At 42.6% G+C, this 20959-nt stretch overlaps 1 long non-coding RNA gene across 1 annotated transcript in view; it reads right to left on the minus strand.

Moving 5' to 3' along the window:
• The window catches only part of LOC137561480 (uncharacterized), a 32865-nt gene extending 12472 nt beyond the window's left edge, over nt 1-20393 (minus strand). The window contains exon 1 of the long non-coding RNA XR_011030029.1: nt 20286-20393. This is a non-coding gene — a long non-coding RNA (uncharacterized lncRNA). The remainder of the gene's footprint in view (nt 1-20285) is intronic.
• Nucleotides 20394-20959: the final 566 nt, after the last annotated feature.

Here is a 20959-nt window from a genome sequence, read left to right on the forward strand (position 1 = left end):
CAGGCCAATTGAGCACAGTAATACCATGGTCAGTAAACCATTTACCAGTGGTTTTGGCACTGTGAGCAGGTGCCAGGTCATGCTGAAAATTAAAATCTTCATCTCCATAAAGCTTTTCAGCAGATGGAAGCATGAACCCACTTTTGAACCAGAAACAGCGGCAGAAGCGCCTGACCTGGGCTACAGAGAAGCAGCACTGGACTGTTGCTCAGTGGTCCAAAGTACTTTTTTTCGGATAAAAGCAACTTTTACAGGTCATTCGGAAATCAAGGTGCCAGAGTCTGGAGGAAGACTGGGGGGAGGTAAATGCCAAAATGCCTGAAGTCCAGTGTCAAGTACCCACAGTCAGTGATGGTCTGAGGTGCCATGTCAGTTGCTGGTGTTGGTCCACTGTGTTTTATCAAGGGCAGAGTCAATGCAGCTAGCTATCAGGAGATTTTGGAGCACTTCATGCTTCCATCTGCTAAAAAGCTTTATGGAGATGAAGATTTCATTTTTCAACACGACTTGGCACCTGCTCACAGTGCCAAAACCACTGGTAAATGGTTTACTGACCATGGTATTACTGTGCTCAATTGGCCTGCCAACTCTCCTGACCTGAACCCCATAGAGAATCTGTGGGATATTGTGAAGAGAAACTTGAGAGATGCAAGATCCAACACTCTGGATGAGCTTAAGGCCGCTATTGAAGCATCCTGGGCCTCCATAACACCTGATCAGTGCCACAGGCTGATTGCCTCCATGCCACGCCGCATTGAAGCAGTCATTTCTGCAAAAAGATTCCCGACCAAGTATTGAGTGCATAACTAAACATAATTATTTGAAGGTTGACTTTTTTTGTTTTAAAAACACTTTTCTTTTATTGGTCGGATGAAATATGCTAATTTTTTGAGATAGGAATTTTAGGTTTTCATGAGCTGTATGCCAAAATCATCAATATTAAAACAATAAAAGGCTTGAACCACTTCAGTTGTGTGTGTTTGAATCTAAAATATATGACAGTCCAATGTTTATCAATACATTACAAAAAATTCTGAACTTTATCACAATATGCTAATTTTTTGAGAAGATCCGTATATAGCTAGATCCTCTTCAGTGTATATAGCCGGAGCCTCCATTAGTATATAGCCAGATTCCCCATGTATATAGCCAGACCATTGTATATATACAGCCCCCCCATACACACACTTGTATATAGCCAGATCCCCCTTCCATATAGCCAAATCCCCATTGTATATAGCCAGATCTCCCTTTTATATAGCCAGACCCCCCTCCATACACACACACACTTGTTTATAGAAAAATCCCCCTTACATATAGCCAGACCATCTTGTATATAGCCATAGCCTGCATCCCCACTGTGTCCATTTGTCACTTTAAACACCATTACCCCGTATTCAGGCAGAAATACAGGCAGCTTGGACGCATGAAGATCAGAGTAGAGAGGATTGTACTGCTGGGCAGCATGTCAGGACTCAGGGCAATAACAGTGTCTGACATTCCAAAAGAGCAGACGCTGTCTGCAATGTCCGTGCTTCAGTAAACAAAACTGATGTTTAAGTTTACTGCTTGCACGTGTGCAGAGTGACTTATCTTTAAGCTGAACACTTGGCAGCTGTAAATGAGCAACAAGGAACAAACGTCTTCAGCTGTTTAGCAGCCAAGCCTGCTAGGATGCTCCCTCTCCTCTGATGTGTACCTGTGCTGGCCAGTACTGTCTTCTTTCTCCCCGCCAGTGACTCCCTTCCTGCTCTACTCTCTCAAGCCTTGTGTAATGTGCAGGAAGACAAAGGGAGGGGCGGAGCCGGAGAACAGATAAGGATTGCCTAAGGCATCAAAAGACGGTGCGGCAGGGACACTGTACAACAGCGGTTCCACTGCCGATTGCCCAAACTACGGTGGAGGGGTCGAGAGTGCACCCAGGACACCCCCCTCCGTGCGCCAGTGCCTTGGAGCCAGTAGGTTTGGACTGGAGGGCATTCCCAAATAAGATGAAAAAAAGTGTCTGGTGCAGTGAGACATTTAGGACATGCCAGAGACATTTCAGGACGAAAGTTAGATAAGACGATTGGAGTTAAAAAAAAGATCTGTGAACAATATACAGATAAATTAATTTATCCAGCAGTTGAGGTGAAATATTGTAGATGCTGGACAGAACATCTTTCCACTCACCCTCTGAAAGCACACCCACATTTTGCTCCCAGACACTGATCCTTTAAGACTTTGGAACCATACGATGCATTCTTTAAACATTGCAGTCTCAACTTATTGTGTACTATGCGGAAAGGATTAGAATTTGATATCTAATTATCCATGATCCTTTTGGTTGACTTCTCCTCTTTACACTATAGTAAAGCATTATTTGCACCCACTTTCTTCCGTAGTAAATCCAGTAACACAAAGTAAAAGAACGCCATTTACACTTTAAAAGCAGTGACTACAAAATAAATATCATTTGGCTACATGCTATAGAAATTGATGCTGTCATGCATCTGTTAGAGGAACTGAAGCAAAATGGGGATTGTTTCCTCAATTAGATAAAATTAATATTAAATGTGTACATAAAACACACAAAGAAAACAATTGGCTCTTGGGTGCATGCAAAAAACTTCGAATTTTATTTTTGCTTATATCAAAAAGAGAAAAATCTACATATAAATAGCACAAATATAATAACCAAATATAAATACAACCCATTAAAACAGGGACCATCTACAACATGAACACCCACCCTTAAAGAGAATCTGTATTGTTAAAATCGCACAAAAGTAAACATACCAGTGCGTTAGGAGACATCTCCTATTACCCTCTGTCACAATTTCGCTGCTCCCCGCCGCATTAAAAGTGGTTAAAAACAGTTTTAAAAAGTTTGTTTATAAACAAACAAAATGGCCACCAAAACAGGAAGTAGGTTGATGTACAGTATGTCCACACATAGAAAATACATCCATACACAAGCAGGCTGTATACAGCCTTCCTTTTGAATCTCAAGAGATCATTTGTGTGTTTCTTTCCCCCCTGAGGGGGGAGTGCAAAGCAGAACCACAACACTGAAGAACTTGGCAGCCTTCCAGACACAGGCTGACAAGTCTGACAAGGGAAAGATACATTGATTTATTACAGAGACTGTGATAGTACAAAGTGCTGCAGTAAGCCAGAACACATAAGAATAGCTTTTGGAACTTGTAGGATGATAAAAAACAGGATGCAATTTTTGTTACGGAGTCTCTTTAAACCCCCCCCCCCTAACAAAAGACCTATGGAGGCTGCAGTCCTCCCCCTGAGATCAGGTTCTGGTATTAAAGTGCACTTTCAAGGATCATGGTAAGTACCAAAAATATCTGGCAGTTATTATAGAGCAGCAATTGGCAAGAACATAAACCTGCCCACACGATATTAAATCTAAAGGTGATTGGATGAAAGTATGACCATAGTAGAAGCTTGTAAGTTGGTTAGTGAAGCATAGATGTTACTCCGTGTATAGCACTTTTAGAAGTTCCACTCCATGCACAGTTCAATCCCAATCGCAGATTGTAGCAGCCAAAGCAAGCATAGCAGGAAGCACAGTGAAGCATAGATGTTACTCCATAAAGGGCACTTTTACAGTTTCCACTTCATGCTCAGTGCAGGCCTAAGCACAGATTGTAGCAGCAAATGCAAAACATGGCAGAAAGCACAGTTCTTTAGCACATAAGCTAAATGGCATAGGATGGCATAAAGAGCAATAAAGAGCAAATAGCGTCCATAAAGGCCAGGAGAATATGCCAGGAGGGACTCAATCACAGTCCAACATGGTGCCTTATACCAGAAGGTGGCTTGCAGCTTTCATGCTATCATCAAGATAGTGCCAAATAGTACAGCCATGGATCATATTATAGTTACCAGACCCAAATGTCATCAGGGTGGTCAGAGGGACAGGGTGGGTGTCATGTCAGGTAATCCACATAGCGCTCAGTGCATGACATGTTTCGCTGAATTCTCTATCAGCCTCTTCAGATGCAGAGCGCAGCCCTCGCAAAAACAGCCCCACATGTGTTAACAGCGGAGCCGCCATTGAAAGTAAGCTTGAAAGGCCTCACCTTTATCTCCCCGTCTACGAGCCACGCCGGGCGCAGCTCTGACGTCGGCCACATCCGCCCACCATTCAGGCACTGAGCCGGAGGCAGAGGGAGGGAGGCGTCATGCGCACCAGGATGGAGCGCATGTGACGCACTCCATCCAGGATACGGCGCTGGGGTGTGACGTCTTCACCCGACAGAGCGTCGGGTAAAAGACGCATGTATCACATGTCTCCGTGGAACGCATACAATGCGCTCCATACGGAGACCCATGCGGGTGGAATCACATCACACGGAAACCGCCCCAGTGGGAGGAGCCGTGCGTGTGAAGGATCCCAGTTAAAGGGGCACCAGACGGGGAGACAAAGGGAGGAAAAAACCAGCACAAATTCAAAAACCAAAACCAACACATCATCACAAATTATATATACAAAAATCCATCCCAAAAAGATATTGAAATGGATACATTCCAGACACAATTCTCAATAGCAATGAGCACTTGCCCAATAAAGGATAGAGGGGGAGGGGAGAGGGATGGAGGGGGAAAGGTAAAACCCCAACATACCGCCACCCCTACCCCTCAGAAAAAATACATATATAGAATATATAAAAATATATGCGTCTAAAAAAGAAACACATAAGTCAATATAAAGTCAGTCTCCATCGCACATCAATACCAAAAGAGCCAAAGCCACAATATATGGCAGAAAATGACTAAAGAAGAAGAATGAAAGAAAACTCACAAAACAACTTCATTAGCAAATGGGAGGCATCACCCCAAACGGGAAAAGCCCAGAGCAGAGAGAGGGAGAGAGAGAAATCGAGGAAAAGGAAGAAGAGAAGTCGCATCCACATCCAAATGCATATGCATGTCCTAGTGAAAAGTCTATTTGTTCACATAGGGAGGTAAAAAAGCTCCATAGTGAACAGCATCATTAAGGCCTCTGCCTTGAGTGGCATTTAGTTCAAAAATCCACCTTAGTTCTAACTGTAATAATTGCTTATCAATATCCCCTCCCCTGATATGGGGGTGGATTCTGTCCAAAGCGAACATAGTCTGTATGTACCAAATTGTTAACTGTAATACGAAAGCCGTAATTTACTTATTACTATGCAGATGTGGATGTTTTTACATCGGGAAAACATATAGAGAATTTAAGGAGCGGATTAAAGAACATACGGCCGATATTAGGGGGTGCAACTTCAAGTCTCCGATATCTAGACATATCAATTTGGTACATCAAGGCGATACAGACTATGTTCGCTTTGTAGGCCTGGACAGAATCCACCCCCATATCAGGGGAGGGGATATTGATAAGCAATTATTACAGTTAGAACTAAGGTGGATTTTTAAACTAAATGCCACTCAAGGCAGAGGCCTTAATGATGCTGTTCACTATGGAGCTTTTTTACCTCCCTATGTGAACAAATAGACTTTTCACTAGGACATGCATATGCATTTGGATGTGGATGCGACTTCTCTTCTTCCTTTTCCTCGTTTTCTCTCTCTCCCTCTCTCTGCTCTGGGCTTTTCCCGTTTGGGGTGATGCCTCCCATTTGCTAATGAAGTTGTTTTGTGAGTTTTCTTTCATTCTTCTTCTTTAGTCATTTTCTGCCATATATTGTGGCTTTGGCTCTTTTGGTATTGATGTGCGATGGAGACTGACTTTATATTGACTTATGTGTTTCTTTTTTAGACGCATATATTTTTATATATTCTATATATGTATTTTTTCTGAGGGGTAGGGGTGGGGGTATGTTGGGGTTTTACCTTTCCCCCTCCATCCCCCTCCCCTCCCCCTCTATCCTTTATTGGGCAAGTGCTCATTGCTATTGAGAATTGTGTCTGGAATGTATCCATTTCAATATCTTTTTGGGATGGATTTTTGTATATATAATTTGTGATGATGTGTTGGTTTTGGTTTTTGAATTTGTGCTGGTTTTTTCCTCCCTTTGTCTCCCCGTCTGGTGCCCCTTTAACTGGGATCCTTCACACGCACGGCTCCTCCCACTGGGGCGGTTTCCGTGTGATGTGATTCCACCCGCATGGGTCTCCGTATGGAGCGCATTGTATGCGTTCCACGGAGACATGTGATACATGCGTCTTCTACCCGACGCTCTGTCGGGTGAAGACGTCACACCCCAGCGCCGTATCCTCAATGGAGTGCGTCACATGCGCTCCATCCTGGTGCGCATGACGCTTCCCTCCCTCCGCCTCCGGCTCAGTGCCTGAATGGTGGGCGGATGTGGCCGACGTCAAAGCTGCGCCCGGCGTGGCTCGTAGACGGGGAGATAAAGGTGAGGCCTTTCAAGCTTACTTTCAATGGCGGCTCCACTGTTAACACATGTGGGGCTGTTTTTGCGAGGGCTGCACTCTGCATCTGAAGAGGCTGATAGAGAATTCAGCGAAACATGTCATGCACTGAGCGCTATGTGGATTACCTGACATGACACCCACCCTGTCCCTCTGACCACCCTGATGACATTTGGGTCTGGTAACTATAATATGATCCATGGCTGTACTATTTGGCACTATCTTGATGATAGCATGAAAGCTGCAAGCCACCTTCTGGTATAAGGCACCATGTTGGACTGTGATTGAGTCCCTCTTGGCATATTCTCCTGGCCTTTATGGACGCTATTTGCTCTTTATTGCTCTTTATGCCATCCTATGCCATTTAGCTTATGTGCTAAAGAACTGTGCTTTCTGCCATGTTTTGCATTTGCTGCTACAATCTGTGCTTAGGCCTGCACTGAGCATGAAGTGGAAACTGTAAAAGTGCCCTATATGGAGTAACATCTATGCTTCACTGTGCTTCCTGCTATGCTTGCTTTGGCTGCTACAATCTGCGATTGGGATTGAACTGTGCATGGAGTGGAACTTCTAAAAGTGCTATACACGGAGTAACATCTATGCTTCACTAACCAACTTACAAGCTTCTACTATGGTCATACTTTCATCCAATCACCTTTAGATTTAATATCATGTGGGCAGGTTTATGTTCTTGCCAATTGCTGCTCTATAATAACTGCCAGATATTTTTGGTACTTACCATGATCCTTGAAAGTGCACTTTAATACCAGAACCTGATCTCAGGGGGAGGACTGCAGCCTCCATAGGTCTTTTGTTAGGGGGGGGGGGTTTGAGGGTGGGTGTTCATGTTGTAGATGGTCCCTGTTTTAATGGGTTGTATTTCTATTTGGTTATTATATTTGTGCTATTTATATGTAGATTTTTCTCTTTTTGATATAAGCAAAAATAAAATTTGAAGTTTTTTGCATGCACCCAAGAGCCAATTGTTTTCTTTGTGTGTTTTATATATTATTTCTTGGCATGGTGCATGCATAGAACATTTTTTCAGGTTTTTTTTGATCTCACATGTGATATATGGTTTATCCAATTGTTCGGCTCTTCCGCATGGTCTTCCTTTTTCCCATTTAACCTAATTAAATGTGTACAATTACCTTCTTTGTGAAGGACAAGAGTTCATTTGCAGACAGAGGAAATACAGTCTGACAGCAATACACACAAACACAAATGCTAAACAATTAAACTTTCCACATCTGTTATATATCTTTGCCAGTAATGGATGCTACTGTGCGAGTCACACTGCCCCCTAGACACATAATAAGGAGCTCATCATACCCACTGTGGGAACGCTTCTATTTCTCAAGACACAACTTGGTCATAGCACACTAAAAAAAAACTTCTCAGGACTTAATGAGATTTAAGAATGTTAGGTTTATATTTCCGTCTTGCATGTAAACTTCTAGTAACTATTTACACAGTGAACAGCAAAGATTATTATTAATAAATGTATTATGTAATCAGTTGGACTGTATCTGAAAACAGCTGTTTACATTGCTAAGATACTGTTCTTAGATGCTCTCTGAAAATACAGTTTTGGTTTCCATGTATCACCTTATTAATAAAAGGCCTGATCATTGAGGCTAAATGGCAATGGCATGTTCAGGATTTCCTTAAAGTGGACCTGATCTCTTACACAGAACAGATTTTTAATTTTTTTTTTGAGAAATGCACCCTGTATGTATTTAGAGATTTTAGCCTTTCTAATTCTCCCTCATCTGTGACTAATCACTAGTGAACTATGATCTCTCAGCTGTGTCAGATGACTACCTCGGCAAAGCAGCTACAGTAATTTGTAAACACGGGATGCTAATCCTATGCCTGCTTCCATGAAAGCAGAAAGTAGACACACAGTGAATTTATTGCAGGATTTGTATCAGCTCTAACAGAGATATGCTTTTTTTTAAAGGTTATTATACCTTTGCTTGTCTTTTAGAGCAAGGAGATAGTTTTGAGTTTAGATCCGCTTTAAAGTGTTACTCCACTCAAAAACTATTATTGTATTATTGAGTGATCAGAACAATGGAGCACCAGAAAAAAACACTGGTAATGATTAATATTAAGCGGATTGGTTTATCAGATCGCATACCGGCTGGTGAGCCAGTCCATTCTATATACTGCTTATGGAAGACTTAAAGGAAACCAGAGATGTTTTAAAATAAAAGTTTTATACATACCTGGGGCTTCCTCCAGCCCCATGTGCACGGATCGCTCCCACGCCGCCGTCCTCAGTCTTCTCTATCACCGGTACCGGGTCCCATAATTCTGCACAAGTGCAGACGCCAGAGAGATATGTAGAGGGTGCACTTCTCTTGCGCAGACTGCCGCTGAGGTCGTGGAAGCGATCTGTGCGCATGGGGCTGGAGGATGCCCCAGGTATGTATGAGGGCTCGTTTCCACTATCGCGAATCCGCATGCGTCCAACGCATGCGGATTCGCACACGTAATGCAAGTGAATGGACCTGTTTCCACTGTAGCGTTTGCGTGGTGCGTTTTTATGAGCGGTGAAAAAACGCACAAAAGAGCCAACGAATTCGCCTGCCAGTGGAATGCATGCGACTCGCATGCGAATTGCACATAATGTATTTAATAGGGAATTTGCATGCGGATTCGCATGCTTAATTTAATGCGAAATCGCACGCGGAAACGCGTACAATAAAGTTTTTTTTTTCTTGAACTACACAAAAAAAAAAAAAAAAAACACAAAGACCTGTTTTCCTGTTTCCTGTAAGTTTATTCCAAAACGTCTTGCAGCCATGGAATATACAATAGAGAGCCTGGTAGCCTTGGTCCAGGAAAATCCATTTATTTATGATAAAACCCTTCCAGGCTATAAGGACAAAGCACTGATTAGGAGGACCTGGCAACATATAGCAGAGGAATTCACTCCGGATTGGGATGAGTTGTCATCTTCAAAGAGAAAGTTGGAAGGTGAGTGCTGATATGTGCACTTGTGATATGCTTTGTGTCGATTGTTTGCTACATTGCAAAATGCCTAATGGGCCATAATTTCAAAGCCACGTGCTACCCTCGTACTTGCCACGGGCCACTGTAAAGTCATACTACAGTACATTCCACCCTGCCCCCCGCCCCCATCCCCCCCCCCCCCCCCATTTGTAGGTGCCTCATGTATATCTGGCGGCCAAAAGTGATAATGTTTGTTGTCAACTGCAAAACCAAGTGGTTTTGCAGTCGATAACCGGGGGATGACACCACGTTTGCCGCCCGTGGACCAAGCAAGGCACGCAGTTTATGGTGATGTCATGTATGCCTTGCGTTTGTGAGTTGTGCTTAAATTTAGTATAGGTAGGTAGGTTGATGTCATTCGTCTGAAAATGTATAGTAATGTAACATAAAAGACCCATAGCACCCAGAAGGGTGATGTATATGAATGTGTAATTGCTTCCAATCAATCATTCAACAACATTGTAATCTTACAACAATTTTTTTGTATAATGCATGTCAGAAATGCATAGATCTCTACATTGTGCCAGCTGCACTTTGGAAGTAATGAGACATACAGTCACGATTACGCAGTGCCTCATTACTGTGCTGACCTCCACTCCAAAATAAGCCACTTAGCGGTGTAACGTCAACTGCATTGACTTCCTCCACAGAGATTCCTTCTTTTTCAATAATTACATTGTGAAGGATACATGCAGCTTTAACGACTGCCACCGCATTTTCCAGCTTCAAATTGATAGGTGTATGAAGCACCCTCCATTTGTTGGTCAAAATTCCAAAACTGCATTCCACCATTCGCCTGGCCATGCTTAAGCGGTAATTGAAATGCGTTGTCCGGTCATTCAAGTGACTGGATGAGTATGGCCGCATGACATGTCGAGAGAGAGCGAAAGCCTCGTCACCCACCAAGGTGTAGGGGAATGCTGGATTGGAGGTCCTAGGCCATGGGGTCGGTGGTGGCAAGTCCAGCAGGCCATTTTCCATGCGAAAGCACAAGTTGCTGTTCCTGAATATCTGGGAATCGCTTGCTGTTCCATAGGACCCAACGTCAATATATAGGAATTTGTACTCGGCATCAGCAACTGCCATAAGTACAATAGAAAATAATTTTTTATAATTGAAAAATTGACTGCCGCTGTGTGGTGGCTGCGAGAGTCGGATATGTTTGCCATCCACGGCTCCAATGCAATTTGGAAACCGACACTTGTTCCAAAATTTATTTGATACCTCCTCCCAACGTTGACGGTTAGGGACAGCCATAAAAGTGCCATGAAGTTGACTCCAGATGACGAGACACGTCTCCTTCACTATGTAGGAGATCGTACTCTTGCCCAAACGGTAGGCAAAATGCAATGAAGCAAACGATTGACCACTGGCCAAAAACCTATGGAGAAAAAATAATGTTCCATTAATGTTCTGTTTCATTCTCTTTTCTCTACAGTCAAATTCTATATGAATAAGTGGAGATCCGTACGGGACACTTACAAAAAAGAATTGACCAAACTACGCAAATTGGAGAAAAGTGGTAGTGCTGCTACAGCCCCACCAACCTACAAGAACTTTGAATTGTTGTCCTTTCTGCGCACCATATATGAACCTCGAAGGTACATTCACATTTCATATTGGTAATTTGTGCCTACATAAACCATTTAGCCACTATCCATGACAACACACACATACATTTGCCTATGCCACACACGTTGTGTACTATGGCTGAGGGAATCCTAACAGCTGGTTGGGTTGTACATAACATCTTTATCATGCTTCAAAGGACTGTTTGATGTCCTACCTAAACAAGTGTCCGGTCTCCCTCAACCACACTATGTAACCACATGTGTATGTAAATGCCCACTCCACTTACATGTCTGTTGGCATGGATACAGGCTAATTTGTTAATGTACTCCAGATATGTTGACACATATAATGAAACACTGGGGTCTTTGTTTCATTTTATTTTTCAGAACAGAGGATAGTTTTAACACTTCAGCTAATGTGGTGGCCGACAGCGACAGTAGTTGTGCTTCGGCGCACAGCAACTCAGATGTTGGGGAAATTAATTCGGAGGTGGCATCCACTCATACAAGTGGGAGTGTAAACTCGTCTCTTAACACAGTGAGACCGCGACCTAGAGCAGCAAGTAGGCCAAAAAGAGTGAGGCCTTCAGCAGTGGAGGAGGAGAACGCACATATAGCTGAAATGAACAAAACCTACCACGACATTTTGGATTACTTCAAAGAAAACCGTGAGCGACAAAGGGAAACCGAGGATAATGTACCATACAAAATTGCTACCTCAGTGGTCCCTTACCTACAGGACATTGACCCACGGTATTATGCCGATGTACATGTTGAATTCATTCAAGTGGCACGAAAATACCTAGAAAAAACACGGCAAGACCGTTATGGCAACCATGGTAATAAGCAGGGGTCAAACCTAGACCGTAGTGGTTCGCGTGGTCATAATGTGGGTACCTACCAAGAGTGTTGGGCCTCTGATCACTCAATGCCAGTTCATAGGTCAGAGTCACAACTCTCGTGGATACAGCAAGGGCAAACCTACAGTAGCATGCCTCACTCACATATGCATTCAATGCCCCGGACACACAGAGAAACATCATCAATGTCTCGGCCGGGAGCAGATTTTTCCGAAACATATAATAGGAACCCAACTCCACTTCCTGAAACACGTTCCTATCATACCTTAGAAGGGCCATCAGCACCCTCAGCTTCACAAGCAACCGAAATGTCCATGACCAGATTAATGTTTGATTATGATGCTACGGAGTAAATCGAACATGTAACATGTTTGGTGTAGTTATGTTCTCAATTTGTTTAGTTATTTTGATGATGCACACTCTGTTCAGTGCACTACAGAGCAACCTACATAAGCCATACTAACAAATTTAGGAGACAAATGATTACTGCTGTGATCAATAGCAAGGGAAAGTATTCCAGGACCACAGTGACTGGTCTGCAAGATTTATGTAAAGTTCAAAAAAGTGTATAAAGCCATACAGTGTCTGAGGAAATGAAATCAGTTTTGTATGGCTGCCTTTACTGTGAAAAAAGTATAATATTTCAGCATGTTAAAACATTGTAACAGTACAGCTGCTGCTCCTGGCGGATGTCCCCCCCTCCCTATAGATTAGTGGAAGGTGGGTCCGCCTCATCTTGTCTGCGCTGCACTGCATGCTAGCATCATGCACCGCTTGTCCGTATCCCACCCTACACTATACTTCCTGTGTCACTCCTGTATTTTACATTCCTTGTCACTGGAGTGACACATAAAGTTAAAGTATATTGTACGCTGGGATGCTGACAAGTGGTGGACGAATTTTACATACGGTGCAGTCTGGAAAAGATGAGCCGCAGCCACCTTCTGGTTGTGAGGGTACTGATTGTGAGATGTGCGGCCTCTGTTGTTGATGAGAGTGGATCATTCAACACCACATCTCACAGGCTCTGTCTGTGTGTATTACGCCACAGTCATGAGAGCGACTCTGCAGCCTATTTCATTGTCTCCCTACCATGTGTATTAGCCATTCACATTGCCTTAACTCACAACACTGGGTCAGGATGCAATGAAAGGGGCTCCTGAGACACTCACATGACTCAGCCGTCATAAACAACCACAGACTCTACATCCGGGGGATCACAAACAAAGGGGGTTGCGGAGGGTAAGTCGATCGATGACGTGCAGTTAGCAACAGCAGGATCTCCTCCTTACGTGGCTGCTAAAAGTTGCCCCTTCATTTGTTCACCTTTATGTATGCCCTTATGTTTTGAAAAACATGCAAATGTCAAGAAAAGCTCGCTCTTTATACCATGTTGGACTACTTGGTAGTGTTGCAAAGTTTGTGTGATTACAACACAAGATAGCACTTAAACACATTATAAACGTTATAAACACATGCTAGTAAAAGATTTCATGCATAACTGGTGTCTGCGTACTTTGTTAACCGTTTTAAGACAAATAATATATGTATGGTCCACATGAACCAGAAGAAGATGAAACCCGCCAGTATACTGCAGCAAACACACTAATGACACTAAGTGGCATTGTGCACTTTTGTAATGGATGCTCAAAAAAGGAAACATAGCAACAGGAAGCTGAAAATGCATACACACGTCTACATTACCTCCACTGACATCCGTATGGTTTGGCCAGTGTTCCTTTCTCCTCAGTTCAAAAGGACAACACAAATATGAAGTTATCAGATAATATAGCACCTTAGCCGTTTATGACAGTGCTGAACAACAGTCAATAGTCCTTGTGAACTGCTGGGTGGGCCATGCACGTTGCCAAAGTCACTCAGCCTTCACTTTGGATTTGATGATTTAATTCAAGACAGAGTTGCTTTTGCTACGTGCATGGTCCACCTAGCGGCTGTTAATGATGAGCATTTAACAATGTACACATGACAGACATTTAAAAGGGCGCCTTCTTACCTTAGCGTCACCAAAAGTCTCTTCTCTGGAATAACCGCATCACGGTACCAGGTATTCTCCCTACGTAAATGGGGTCCCAAAGTCTGCAGCAGGTAATCGAAACTGAGGGAAAAAAAACACAACCCTTTACTATACATATCTCACTTTCGAATACACCTTAAACCAAAGATACAGTAAATACTTACGTGTTAGTACTCATCCGTGTGTAATTGAAAAACTTCACAGGGTGGCTACGAAGTTCCTCATAAAGGAGTGCAAACTGGCCTTTTTGAGGCCTCTCCACCACCAGAGGATGCACCCAATAACGGTGTCTCCGACGAGGTAGAACCCTCCTCCTGCACCGCAGCCTCTCCATGAAGAACTGCAAATTGTTCATCATCGACAAAAGCACTATCTCCTCCATTTCACTCATCCTCCAAACTCCACAAAACACAACCAACTCTATCTCCCTCACCAAACCCACGTGGCAACACCTTTTATAGGAATGTATATGGGAAAACCTCTTCCTGTCATGACAACTTCCTTTTCATTTTTTTCTGGCATTGAGAGGGTTAAATTCGCATAGGCCCATCGCATGCGGATTCGCATGCGAATTCGCATGAAAATACGCATGCGAATTCGCAAAACGCAACGAATCCGCTTGCAGATGCTAATTAAATACGCGTGCGAATCCGCAACGCTACAGTGGAAACAAGCCCTAAAACTTTTATTTTTAAAACATCTTTGGTATGTCTCTGGTAAACCGTCTCTGGTTTATTTTAAACCGTCTCTGGTACACTTTAATCAATTGTTCTTTGACAACATGGTTTCAGTGAATTGGGTTGGAAGTGTTTCCTTTTCCACCTAGCTATGCCTAACATTATCTCCCGCCTTTCCTGACCCTTAGTTGGGAATACACAATGACATTTTTCAGCAGTTTTACTATCCGATCGATTTTCTGACCGATTTTCCGAATGTTTTCCTGATTTCCATTCATTTATATGAGAAAGCGATCATAAAAACCAATCGAAAATCAGATCGGACCTCTGGGAAATTATTTATCAAACCATCTGTCTGCCAAAAAATCTCATGGTGTATCCACAGCATAAAACAGTCCCTAACATAAAACAGTCCCTAATCATTTTTTATCTCTAAACTTCCTAACACAGTGATAGTTTTAGACACAAGGGTTAACATAAAGTTTAATTTAGTAAGCTAATAATCACTAATAACAGAAATCCAAACAATCATGTCAGAAATTCCTTATTTGCTTCTTGAGATTCATCATTAGTCAGTGGATGCTTTGCCCCCTCATGGTGGATAGATAACTAAGAGCTGGATCTCAGTGACAAGAGGCTTGCACTTAACAAAATGAACAGAGAAGTTATGAATTTGTTAAACTGAATACTCACCAAACGACGCAAGAAGATAGATCACAGCAAGATTCCCCGACGACAAGCGTACCCTGATCCATCTTCCTGCCGGTGGGAACGAGCAAAGGCACATGACTGGATGCACACAAGAGTTCAAGCGATTGCGGTACTTTGCGCGGGAGTTGTTGGGGATATTAAAGATTGGATCCACCGTGATGGTCGTTATTGCCGTGCATTGCTAAATGTGGTTTGTGTAATTGCGCACCTGTACCCACGTCGCTAGATCGCGGAAACGCTCGCTTGTCGCTCAAAAAAATTACCGGTCATTGGAAAAATCATCTGGGCCTTTAGAGCTAAGGACGTCTTTATTATGTCTACTCTTGATAAAGCTAATCAGTCCACCAGGCAATATGATGTGAATCTGCAGCCATCATTCTCCTACTTCAAGTAGGCCTGATTAGCTATCAATCCTATTTCAGGAGAACCAATTGACTTTGCATGCTGTCAACAGTAATGTGACTCTCATTTGATAAGATATAAACAATAACCACAGCCACTCTCCTGGGCACAGCACAGTGCTAAATTCTCCTGTGGTATCCCACTACACAAACTACATCAGTTTTATTGAACAAGAATTGAAGGAGGCGCTCAGTCTTGACAATATTTTGAACGTAACATGCAGCACATGACATGTGTCTAGCTCACACTTTCAAAAACCATTTGAGGAAGAACATGAGCTGGAAGCTTAATGCACTGCACATTAAGTACTGAAGTTCTGTCAGACTTAAAGAGACACTGAAGCGAAAAAAAAAAATTATATAATGAATTGGTTGTGTACTATGAATAATTACTAGAAGATTATCAGCAAAGAAAATATTCTCATACTTTTATTTTCAGGTATATAGTGTTTTTTCTAACATTGCATTATTCTATAACATGTGCAGATTACACAACACTCAGCATTCAAAATGATTCTTTCAGAGCAGTCTGTGAAGTAATGACCTCTCCTCTAGCAGAGAAAAAGTAAACAGTTCACTTACAGTTGAGATAAGAAAAGTCAGATAACAGCCCTCTCCAAGACTAACTTAGTCGGAGAGCTTAATGGCTTGTTTGCATAGAGATAACAACTGGAGTTTCTCAACTCTTCCTGTACTAGAAACAATTAGACTGATGTATCTGATCTTAATGTTTTATTTCTTAGCTGTACTACACATACAAATCATAATATCATAATTTTTTTTTCGCTTCAGTGTCTCTTTAAGTGCCTCATCCACTCCTTATTGTTTGTTACCTTTCAAAGACCTAGTCGTCAATGAGAAAAGTTGTTATGCTGTGTCTTCTGGTCATGATGCTATGGGTTAGAAGTACACAGGGGTTTGTATGGTGCCTGTGACATATTTGTCTTTCTCTGTGATCAGTGAAGTCAGAGTGGGAGTAAAGATACACCTCATCTATAATCCCTTTAGAACAGAAACATTGCAATAGCTTTAGCTAGGGTGACCATATTTTGATTTCCAAAAAAGAGGACGATCACAACAGCATGTGGGCGTGGTCATGGGTGGGGCCAAATATACAAGACCTTAGCAGTGTACTGTCCAACTTCATGGGCATGGAGGGACATTTTTTTTCCCCAGACCACATGGTGGTGGAGGGCCGACTGACCACAAAATGCAATCAGATTTGCAGAAGATTTCCCCACAAAATGCAATAAAATCACACAGGCAGGTGACAAATGACAATCATGGTGAGAACTCCAGAGAAGACTGTAAAAACCATGCTAGTTAAGCACAATGATTTAGTATTCTGGCTGAACTGGATGGCTGTATGTCTTCTGTTCAACCTAAAACTGTAACTGCTGAGAAAAGACAAGTTAAACATGCTGTACTGAACGTTTTGCCATTCATTTGCCCATACTGAAAGCTGGATATCTCAGTGATTTAACTGAACACTTTGGGGTTAAAGGTGTTTGTGATGAAGTGCAGGAAAACGGGAGGCTCTGCCAGTCTCTCACACAAGTCAGAAAGCAGCCCTCCTGGAGTCTAGGGACTGTCAAAAACTTTTCAACTTTTTTAACGCCTTATCCACACATGCAGTCATTCTAACAATGGGGAGAGACCAGACAGATATTTGCCCAGGGACCCTCCAGGCAAGAGCTGCATCATGCTGTGTATATTTACAAGCTTGCCTGCCCTCTAATTGCATTTTATCAGCTAGCCTAGCATTTGACATTGCCTTACAACAACAAACCTGAATACACCAGTCCTGCCCTAAATCACTGAATGAAAGGCTGCCTGGGGAAAGTGATTTCCCCCCTGGCCAGTCTGTGCCTGACTCACACACTGAACAAAGCTGCTCTTCTGCAGCTCCGCTCGCTCTGTGTTCAGATCTCTTCACCCGGACATTTCAAAATCCCGGGAGGACGGCCCGGACAGGTTGTAAAAAGTGGACCTGTCCGGGCAAAAGAGGACGCCTGGTCAGCCTAGCTTTAGCAGCCATGGCAGCTGCTATGGGGCCTCGTAGTGGAGGTGGGAAACGTGACCCTTAAAAGGAACCTGAGGTGAGAGACATATGGAGGCTGACATATTTATAAACATACCTGCATTCTCTGATGCAAGAATGACAAATAAAATCCTCCTCATAAGATCAGGAAAACGGAAATCGGAAAAACAGAAAATCAGAAATCAGCACTGGTGGAAATTGGAACTTCTGCAGAATCGGAAATGGGCATTTCCGACCATCCCTACTGCTGATCCTCTAATACTTGTAGCCATAGACCCTGAACTAGCATGCAAGAATCAGGTGTTTCTGACATTGTTGTTAGATCTGACAAGATTATCTGCATGCTTATTTCTGGTGTTATTCAGACACTGCTGCAGCCAAAGAGATCAGCAGGGCTGCCAGACAAATAAATATTGCAGCCTCCATATACATCACTTCAGTTGTCCTTTAACTGGTTGGCGACCGATCCAATCGGCGTGAACGCAGCTGCAGCCCCAGGACCATTCAAAGGCAATTGGCTGAAGTCCTGGGGCGGAGTTTTGCAGGAGATTGCGTGCGCCGATGTGCGCATCTATGCTTGAATGACAGAGCTCCGCTCCGTCATCAGTCTCCAAGCGGCAATTGCAGCTAGGAGACTGTTAGACTGTGAAATACGCCGTCTATTTACACTGTACAGCACTGCGATCTACAGCAGCGTTGTACTGGGGACAGCCGTGTAACACGGCTGTCCCCCTGGGAGGCACAGAAGCGTTGTTGATTGGCTGGCCGATCGCTGTGATTGGCTGGCGGGGGGAGGGAGGGAGAAAGGGAGGGCTTGTATTAAAAAAAAAATACGTAAATTTATTTAAAAATAAATAAATAAACAAATAAATAAACATTCTGGGAGCAATCAGAGCCCACCAACAGAAATCTCTGTTGGTGGGCAGAAAAAGGGGGGGGGGGATCACTTGTGTGCACACTTATACGGCCCTGCATCGACCCCTATAAGCTGCAGTGGGCTAAATTGTAAAAAGTAGTTTTGTCACTCGGGGTGTGTAAGCCTACAGTCCTCAAGTGGTTAAGGAGAAACTGTAATGAAAACAACAAGAGAACTATGCACTACTTAACAGCCTGGGCTAAACACACTGGGAGGAAGGGGTTATATACCAATATACAGTAATATATATAGGAAGTGTTTCTGATGCTGAAACCTGGAAAATTACCGTCACATTTGGTATCCTGAATAATTTACTGCATTCTACTATACACCACTACAGTGCCTCTTTAAAGTCAGTTTTGGAAATTCATAGTTGATTGCAAATTGTAAATGGAAAGGATATTTTTATAAACACTTAATTACAAAAATACGAGAACAGCTCTGGTTTTAGAGAAAACGGCATTTCATTTTAAGTGGAAAACTAATTAGCTCTTACGTATACACAGACAGCAATAATATACCGATAAACAAAGGACAGCGGCCATAACTCGTCTCCATTCTCCCCTAAACTACAAAAAAGAAAATTCAGAGTACAAATCTACTTCCATATGACTGACTGTGATATGATGTCTCAGCATCTTAGCATATAGCTTACATACTCATTAACTATAAACCCTTACAGCCTTATATGCAGGGGCGTAACTAGAAATCACTGGGCCCCCCTGCAAAACTTTAGATGGGGCCCCCTTCCCCTGTACACTTAATAGGTACTGTCTACAAGTCTTTGTCTACAAAACTTTGTATGGTTCGTTATCAGTGGCTGAGCAGATGCAGTCATTAGAACAATTGTGCAGAGAGCAGAAAGTTTTCTCTCCTTGCGTGAGTTGTCAGCCTCTCAGGACAGGGCCCCCTGTGGCTTCTGCTGCATCCCTTGCAGGGTCTATTGTTACGTCCCTGCTTATATGGATATTGGGGTCAGTAGCTGGAGTCACTCTTATGCTGGGAATACACGGCTCGATTCTGAGCCATTTAGATGGCTCAATAGATAATTTCCGACATGTCCGATCTCCCACCCGATCATTTCTGCGCTTGATTCCGCATTGAGGACAATGGGAAAAGATAAAAGAATCGCCTGCAGAATCGAGAACGATCGGGCACGGAATCGAGCGGCAAAATCGAGCCATGTATGCCCAGCATAAGAGTTAACAGAAAATAAAGCTCAATTTATGAGCACAAATTGTTTCAGAGATTGAATGTATATGTATTGTGAGATATAGATACTGCAGACCTGAATTTCATGTGATGTAAAATTACATTTCCCACATAGTATGTGCATTCAAAGGAAAAGCAATTCACTTTTCCCAGCTTTCCTTTCCCTTTTTTGAGTCTGAAAACAGTGTTCATCATGTTCGAATAGTTTCTATCAGCTGGTAGAGTGATTGTCCACCTCCTATTTCAGACAGGATGTTTCCTTTCACCCTAGAGAAAAGCCAGCAGGAAACGATGTGACTAAGCATGTATGTAAGAAGTGTTTTGGCTGTCTTGGCTTCCCATTTAAACTATTTTGGTCTGAGCATTGTGGGCTTCACTAAGTGAAGGAAGCCCAAATGCTTCCTCACTATTTCTGATTGGAGAATGGAGAGACTAGTCGGTATGAATAGTTCCCTGGAGGTCACGTACCTGATGTCATCTCTTGTTCTTAACAGTTCTGCTTTAATGTAGGTTCCTGTCGCAAGAAGGTGGTTCAGGAAGGATCTTGAGGCTCAGAATCCGGCTCTCCATGATCATTTTTTGGATGCTTTGATAACAAAATGAAGACATCAGGATACAGTATGCTGTTAATATGTGTATTGTGATCCTAGTTTTCTGCAACACAATGTGCATATTGTGAAAGTATCCTAACTTCTAATTGTTTCAGTCATGTGCACATCAGCTGTTAGTTTGTTTTATTCCAGTGCAAAATTCATCTAGGTTTTTGGAAACTAATCTGAAAATGTTCTTTTTTTCCTTCCTTGAGCGGAATATATTTCAAAGATGTTATTTCTTTTTTAATCCGCAAAAAAGCTCTTGCATTTAAAATTAGAGTTGAGCCGAAATTTTCGTAATTTCGCATTACTATAATTACGCATGCGAAATTTGCGATTACGATGCGAAATTACAGTAGCGTAATTGCCATTAAAATCGTAATTGAAAATACCGTAAGCGTAATTTTCAATGCATAATTTCGCGTTTCGTTCATGCTGTAATTTCGCATTAAACGCTACCGTAATTTCGCGTTAAACCGTAACGCTCCGTATAATATAAAAAAGCCGCCGACTTTAAGGGTTAATAGCAAAGCTCCCTTAAATGCTAAG

This window comes from Hyperolius riggenbachi, chromosome 3 (genome assembly GCF_040937935.1).
Source record: "Hyperolius riggenbachi isolate aHypRig1 chromosome 3, aHypRig1.pri, whole genome shotgun sequence".
NCBI classification, from domain to species: Eukaryota; Metazoa; Chordata; class Amphibia; order Anura; family Hyperoliidae; genus Hyperolius; species Hyperolius riggenbachi.